Source organism: Lytechinus variegatus, chromosome 4, assembly GCF_018143015.1.
Source record: "Lytechinus variegatus isolate NC3 chromosome 4, Lvar_3.0, whole genome shotgun sequence".
In the NCBI taxonomy this organism is placed as follows: domain Eukaryota; kingdom Metazoa; phylum Echinodermata; class Echinoidea; order Temnopleuroida; family Toxopneustidae; genus Lytechinus; species Lytechinus variegatus.
Genome location: NC_054743.1, coordinates 25828638 through 25837117, shown reverse-complemented (window position 1 = coordinate 25837117; position 8480 = coordinate 25828638).

Here is an 8480-nt window from a genome sequence, read left to right as displayed (position 1 = left end):
CTTACAATTAGTTGGTATCCTTCCTCAACACAATACAGCGAAAATGTTGTTTTTCTCGAGGGCTCATGTTTCCTTCAACTATGAAGGCCATAATGAAATATTATTATGCGGCAAAATACACTAGACGTATGACGTGTTGAATTATTAATATTGGCGAGATCCCTTCATTGTAGCAGATACTAGATGAACGCTTCCTATGTATTACATCATATATAAAAAATATATATCATTATTATTATTTTTTATTATTGTTATTGTTGTTTTATAATATATATATGTATATAATAATAATAATTATTATTTTTTAGGGGGGGGTGAATGCATTGTATTTACCTGCAATTAGTACAGATTATTCGAGGGGAATGAAGGCAATAGGGCTAAATACGCAGCATATCCCCCAAAAAATTCCTTCGGGAAACATTATTGATTTCTCGATGTCCTTATTCCAAGTACATTTATTCAACAAAAAATAGATTGTTTATTAAGACTCTGTACGTCAGTAACGATTTATGATTTTTGTAGTTCAAGAAAGAAAGGGATCAGAAAGGATATATAACAGAATGATTTGGATAACACATTTTCAATTGACGTAAGATAATAGGCATACTTGTAACGGATCCATATACTCAATTTTCTCTGTTTTTGCATTCGGCGATTCAAGTAGACAATATTTATTCATTGAATATAGAAGGTTGTAATTTGTTTGATCTTTGATCAGAAGGTAAAATAAAACGTTGACCTTTTTAAAATACGGTGTCGTTCGGAAACAGTAAACTTGCGTTTCAATAAATGTATATTTTTCGGAGTGCTTTATGTACAGAGCAATTGGTCATAATCCGATCATTGTATGATATTTATATTACATTGGATGTTTCACAGTGGCATGCCATAAATATTGCCTCTAGTGTGTGGTATCCTACAAAAAAAATCTTCGAAAATAATAACTTCTTTCAATGATCGTTTTTCAATAAGACTACATAATACGACACGATATTGCACAACAAGTTTCTACAAACATCATTATTCACAGGCACATCGCACAATGCGCTTTAGCACCGCACAAGAAAAGCATGCAAAACGCTTTACTTGTATAGAGGTGGCGACGCTGTATCACAACTTCATCGTGATTTTGAAAAAAAAAATCCATCATGATGTTTATCTTGTTTAAGCTTTAGTTTGGTTTGATTTAATTTTAAGTATGTCGTCACGTCACCTACTTTAATAAAATGAATTCTAAAGCTTATGGCATGTACGCTTTCCTCCTCATTTCTGTGTAATGTATTATGAGGTGATCATAATTTGCGACAGATGAAAATCGAACTGTGCTGGCAGCAAATCACGGTTTTAGTATTTGTCAAAGAAACTTCAAACTTTCAAATGCAAAACAATTAATAAAAGAAAATGAAAGGCATTGAAGTGTTACACACTAAGAGCACACACGGATGCAACGAATTACAATGAAGTTGTTATTCGACAAATTTCTCTCACATGTGAGAGAAATTCGTATGAATTGCAATTCATACGAAATATACTAACAGTTCACACAAAATTAATCAAAATCATAAATACCAAACGGAGGAAAAGATCCTTTATTAAAAACCGCTGGAAGGAATTATAAAGTAGGTCAATGGTTTCGCTGGTATTACGGTCTCAATGGCGATCAACTGCTCGACTGAAAAAGCGTCAGAAAAGTGTGACCTTAATTCGCGCACGATCGTTTTGCGATGCTTTAAAAAAGAAATCAAGCAGACATCATGTCAGATAACTATATCAGATGGAGGTTAAAATGCCATAGAATTTTTTGGTATAACATCTTATTTCTTTGGGGTCAAAATGGTGTTTTCTTGATGCTTGTCGAGAAGTTCGAATTTTATCGGAAAGGACGCAAAAGGTAACAAAATTTGCCGATGTTTTGTCACTACATGTATTTTCACAAAGAGAAATCTAATCTTTATAAAAATTACTCTTCTGGGTAATTTGAAGTCACTCTTTTTGTTAGTGTTATCAGATATTTACAATATTCATTACTTGTTGAGATATGCGACCGTGCACAAAATATAGAAAAGCGCGAATTATGATCACACTATGTTTTCATTTATGTAACATATGGGTTGCGAATGCTCGTTATTCATTTAATTCTTATCGTATGTATGTACATGATGTTCAGCTTAGTCGTGCAATTATATCAGAGTTTACTAACCTCATAGATTTCTAAAAATTGAAATCTAAAATGGAAGAATAATCGGAAATCAACAATCAACGAATAATCAGATAAAGAATTGAAGCCGTAATGAATTGTGTTTAGTAAACCAAATGACGTGACATTTCTATCAAAGACATATTTGGAGTTACTTGGGTTTCAACTTTATTAAATACAGCCAACATATGCCTCTTTTAAAATCAGTCCTTGCCATTAGTTTTGTTTTGCCAATGATCACTATTTTTGAATAAAAAATAATTGCCACGTGTATGTATGTAGAAGTTTATTTTGTGTAGCACATGATTCTGGTTGAAAGTGGGCAATTTGTCAGCAATTAGCAAAAACGTGGTATTTTTCTAATTAGACGCGTCTTTACTCCAATTCAATTCTAAATTACAGGAACCTTGGTAACTTAAGATTGGGTGTAGACCAGCCGAATACTGGATTTAGATTTAGAGCTGAAGTAATTTCTTATATAGGTATAGAAATTATTTAAAGATGATCTTATATGTTGTTCACTTCGACTATTTGAATTCAGCTTAAGCATTGAGAAAGATATATTTTCTTTTTGTTTGCTTTTTAAAATCCTGATTCTTTCTTTTTGTTCAAACCAGTGATTTAGTTTGTCCCATGGAAAGACGATTAATGAGTATTAAAAACTAAACATGAGTGTTTTCGTACATTCATGACTGATATTTTTAAATTAAATTCAATCGCCATCCTAATTCCATATAGCAATTAGGAAATTATAGTTACTCTGATTTATGAAATAGATTGGCATTAAGAGAACAATACATTCCTCTCTGATATATTTCTTGATAGGTAATTGCAGCATATATTCTCCTTGTGTGTTCTTAAAACTTCAATTATCATGAAGAGGAAATATAGAATTAAAATGAAGAAAATGGCTTTTAATCATTTTCTAAAATTAAAATCATTTTCTCTAAATGTCAAAATGCTCTAATTTTACGGTGGTTGAATTTAAAACAAATGTATTTTATTCATTAGTCTTCATGCCCTTGCTGGCTCATATCTTGTTTGCCTAAATATCACAAATGCCTTCGGGATAATATCCTCTACCCCCTCAATGGCAAATAGAAAGTAAAATGTGTTGATTTTGTTTATTCCATGTATATTTCGCTGTGCAGATCGGAGCTATCCCCTGAGGGGTTTTCGATGCTCCTCTCTCCTTCATTAATGGCAATTAGTAATCATGAAAAATGAAATTACCAGCGAAATAAAAAGTCGAAAATTTGTCGAAACATGTAAGCCCCGGGCTTGAGTGCAGCCTGCAGGGGATACATAAATACGTCAATTTTCTCGTCTTTCTTGCCATTTATCAAATATTCAATGGCGGGGTATGGAATCGCTTGTATGAAAACTTTTTTTGATGGCACGGTGATATTTCAAGGAATTAAGAGAGTGGGGAAAAAATAGAACATGCAAGATGAACTGACACTCCAATAATTGTTATTTACTGTAATAAAAAAGGAAAAGAGAACTTTCATTTTGTTCTTAAAGGACAAGTCCACCCCAACAAAAAGTTGATTTGAATAAAAAGAGAAAAATCCAACAATCATAACACTGAAAATTTCATCAAAATCGGATGTAAAATAAGAAAGTCATGACATTTTAAAGTTTCGCTTAATTTCACACAACAGTTATATGCACATCCTGGCTAGTATGCAAATGAGGGGACTGCTGACCTCACGCACTCACTATTTCTTTTGTATTTTATTATCTGAAATATGAAATATTCTGATTTTCTCACCCATGTTATTTGATCGAGCTCTATTCCTCCCGGAACTTGTGGAATTAACATTGTTTAACATTATGTACTTCAGTCAAGTTTTACATTATTGTCAGTTCTGTATAAATTGTAATATTGTATAATTCAAACAATAAAAAACAAAAGAAATAGTGAGTGATGGACATCATAGACTCTCGCATTTGCATATCACTGAGTTGTGCATATAACTGTTTTGAGAAAAATATGCGCAACTTGTGTCATAACTTTCTTATTTTACATCCGATTTTGATGAAGTTTTCAGTGTTGTGCTTGTAAGATTTTTCTCTATTTATTCAAATCAACATTTTTGGGATGGAATTAACCTTTAAAGCTAATGGTCTCGCGCCTTGCCAGTAGTTCCAAAGCAAAAGCGAGGGGGGGGGGGCGCTTCAAGAGTTTGACATTAAATATATAGAATATGCACTGACAAGTCACTGCATGTTACTCATTGCAGCACGACCCATTGTAACATTTTTTTAATTCTTTTTAATTTCTTCTGAATAATGCAGACTAACAGCATAAACAAGTCAAAAGAATAAAGACCTCTTGGTATAATCATGATAACCATAAAAAAGAATCAATCATTCAAAATTTTATTCATGTCCCTTGCTGATTGAATTTCATGAAATAAACTATGAGCATGTTTGTCGGATTTGACTTTTCATTATCTAGGCGGCAATCACAAGTACAATGGCCGGAGCAATATTTGACATCTATTTTTGAACCGCACGAAAATCTCAATTTTTGTTTTAACACCGACAACCCGATTGGGTATCGAAGAGGTATATTTTGAGTAACGATTGGTGGAAATGCCTTTGACATGTTTGACGTCAGATGAAAATCGAATTGTGCTGGCAGCAAATCACGGTTTTAGTGTTTGTCGAAGGAACTTCAAACTTTCAAACGCAAAACAATTAATAAAGAAAATGAACGGCGTTGAAGAGTCACACACTATAAGAGCAACGGATGCAAATAAATGACTAAATATAGAGGTTGAAAATTTCAGGGAAACATGCATCTAGCATGCTTTCATCGATATTAAGGAGTAGTAGAAAGTACGTCAGTGCTCCATGATTCGATATCTTTTGACTCGTTTATTTTTGCACCACATAAACTGGGGTTGGGATCTCCTCTTCAAAGCGAGATGTGAAGGAGCCCCGCCTCCACCAACTCCTTCGATGAAGCACCCTGTTATAGTAATCATTTCCCTTTTCATCCTTGTGACAGTTTCTTGTGTATCAAATTTTGAGGTTTTTCTTTTTGTAAATAGCTGGGCGGCCGAAAAACTAAAATCACTTGAGGGGTTTGCTCTATTTCAAAGAACGTGTATCATGTGTATGTAATAAAACTGTCGCCTTTGGCAAGGTCGTTTGTTTTTTAATTCAAACGAAATTGATTTTTTTTACACGAAAGGCAGAAATGAGAATATAATCCGAACAGAACATTTCTTAGTAATTTTGAATCTTTGGTGATCGTCACGAACAATATTGAAAAGCATTAGATCACCTTGATACATTAAGAAGGACGCAGAGTTTTATAATCATATTTTTTGCAACAAAGGCTTAATATGGGAATAGCTCGAGGATCAACTCTTGAAAAATCAAGAAAGAAAAAGAACAAGAAAATAAGATAGGTAAAGGCAGAAGGGTGGGGATGGTGAGGCAAGAATAAAAGACAAAATTGCATAACGAGAAACTCTCCTTTTTCTAAATGACAACAATTATACTTTGAGTATCACTGATCAACGAGATTGAAAATTGGCGTTAGAATTCATAATACGGTTTGGCAATTGTTATCCAATCAAAATGAACTCATCGAATATTTTCTTGACCAAATGAAATGATTTTCCTGTTCTTCTACATCCGATTGAATTCAATATTTGATTTCTTTTAATTCTTCAATACTCGGAAAATTATTCAAATTTTCAGGTGTATACTGAAGGTGAAGATAACACAATTAAAGTTTGATGCATAAGTAAGATCACGTTTGGCTTGTATGGCATACAAGCCAATCGTGATCTTACTTATGCATCAAACTTTAATTGAGTTAATTGAGTTCATATTGATTGGATAAAAATTGCCAAACCGTATTATGAATTCTAACACCAATTTTCAATCTCGTTGATCAGTGATACTCAAACTATAATTTTGTCATTTGGAAAAAGGATGGGGTTATAATCATGGGCTTACAAGTCCATGGTTACATGACGAGACCCCCACAAAACGTTTATGTACGGGAGTGATATAAAGGGAGGACGAGGGGAAGAAAGATGTGGGGGTGGGATTCAGACAGATGATCGGGGGGGGGGGGGTGAAGGGGTGGACCGAGGGAGCGAGAGATAGAGGTAGAGAGAGACACACACACGCACACAGAGTTTGTGGGATTGGGAGTGTGTGTGGGAGTGAGAGAGAAGGAGAGAAGCGGAGGCACATGATATGTGGTTGTTTGTTTCTCCTGTCCCAAGTGTGTTAAAAGGTAGACTCTACTGGCCTCCACTCGGTCAACACTTATCCTGTTTGCCCTTGCGTCTCATAGGTATTACTCACAAGTATTGACATAAAATGAGAATTGCTTTTCCCATGTCCTCTGAAAATACGGCTGGATCAACCAGGATCTGCATGCAAAGACAAAGCATCTCTCTCATCTCTTAAAGACTATACGTAAATGCATTGCATAAGATAATGCTTGCCACCCACAATTTGCACGTCTCGTGATTAACGTCTATTTGGCTTTGGTGATGGTAAGGGTGTGTGTGGGTGGGGTTGTGTGTGAGGGAGTGTTTCTGTGTGTGTGTTGGGGGCTTTTCATGTGTGTATACGATATACAGAAGGTGCGAGATTGTGGTTAGGTTACATGTTTAAGAGGTTAAGTGGTCAGAGAGTTTGGAATAAAAAAGATGAATCAGATCATACGTAGTTACTCTACATTGTGGGTAGAACAATCTAATGTAGATATGAAAACAGAAGTGATTTTCTATTCTCGATATAATCATGTATGTGGGACGTCGTGGTCTAGTAGTTGAGACTCTCTTCTTTCAATCTGAGGGACGTGGGTTCGATTCCCAGCCATGGCGTGTTTTCTATTCGGCAAGAAATTTACCCACATTGTGCTGCAGTCAGCCCAGGTGAGGTAAAAGGGTACCGGCAGGAAGGAATCGGGAGACTAGGTTAGCTGGGGGTAATATAGGAGCCACTTGAGTACCTAACAAGGTGGAAACATGCGCTTTATAAATCCTATATTATTTTATATCATACTAATATAAAAGGAAAAGCGTTGCATAAACGTTTTCAGTGATTTAATGTTGTATTCATCCGAGGGTAGACTTTCAACTATTTTACACACATATACATGAACATATATTATAATATACAGTACACTGAATAACATTTGATTTAGTAGGACGTCCGTTTACTCTTTTTTTTGTCTGTATGGCGTAAAGAAAATTAATCACCGGGGCAACATATGCATGGCATTAGCTGGATATATTTGATAGCAAAGAATAAATTAACGTCCGTTCCATTAAGCTGTTCGTAAGTTAAGAGTGACTTTAAGAAAGACTGGTGATCCTTTCTTACGCGCTAAACCATCACCAATGAGCATTTTGGTGCATATCACTTACCACAACAAGGGATCGTTCTTGAAGTCGCTCTTAACGTAAATACAAACAGCTTTATGAAACACCCACCGGATTTACACGTGTAATTTTTCAAGTTTATCTATTGGCCTCGCTCACTTCGCTCGCTCGCCAAATTCCGGAAATGTTGACATGTATCTCATACTCGAAGTCTTGTTCTGTGAAACTCCAATAGAATTATTGCAGCCAGCAAATCCATGAAATGCCTTGGTTTTTTTCACTGAACAGGAATGCAGTGATATAAATTGATCATTTAAGACAAAAATATACTGCTAGTTCATGAAATGACTTTCTTGCACCTTATTGCTTAGTCTTTCAATCTTGCTCGCATCCCCCCTCTCCCTCTCTCTCCCCCAGGCCTCTCGTTCCTATTTTCTTCATTTTCCCAAATGGATTGGTGTAAACAAACGCAAAGGCGCTTTCAAATGAATTTTTAAACACGCGTATCGCCCTCGTGAGGTACAGTCAGAGAGGATTCAGTAAATAAGGATCTCCTCAAAACCTCTCCAAGATAATTGAGCTAGAAAGATTTCGGCCTGCAGACATAGTAGCGTAGGAGATCTCGCGTGAAACAGAGGAAGAGGGGAAGAAGAAGAAGAGTTGTGCAACATGTATAAAATAAAATATCGTTGAGGGTGTGTCTACATGAGCATCTTACAAAAGCATGGGGTTTATCAACAGCTTAAGGGAGCTCCGTTAGCTAATGAAAAGCGGATTCTTTCGAAAGCCAGTGCTTTATTTACAAGAGAGGGTATCTTTCCTGGAGAACGTTGGGGTGTGTAGACCGATTGTCAAGACCCGAGGCCAAGGAGAGAGTGACGAGTCAATATTTATGCAGGTTGGATATCGGGGATGAT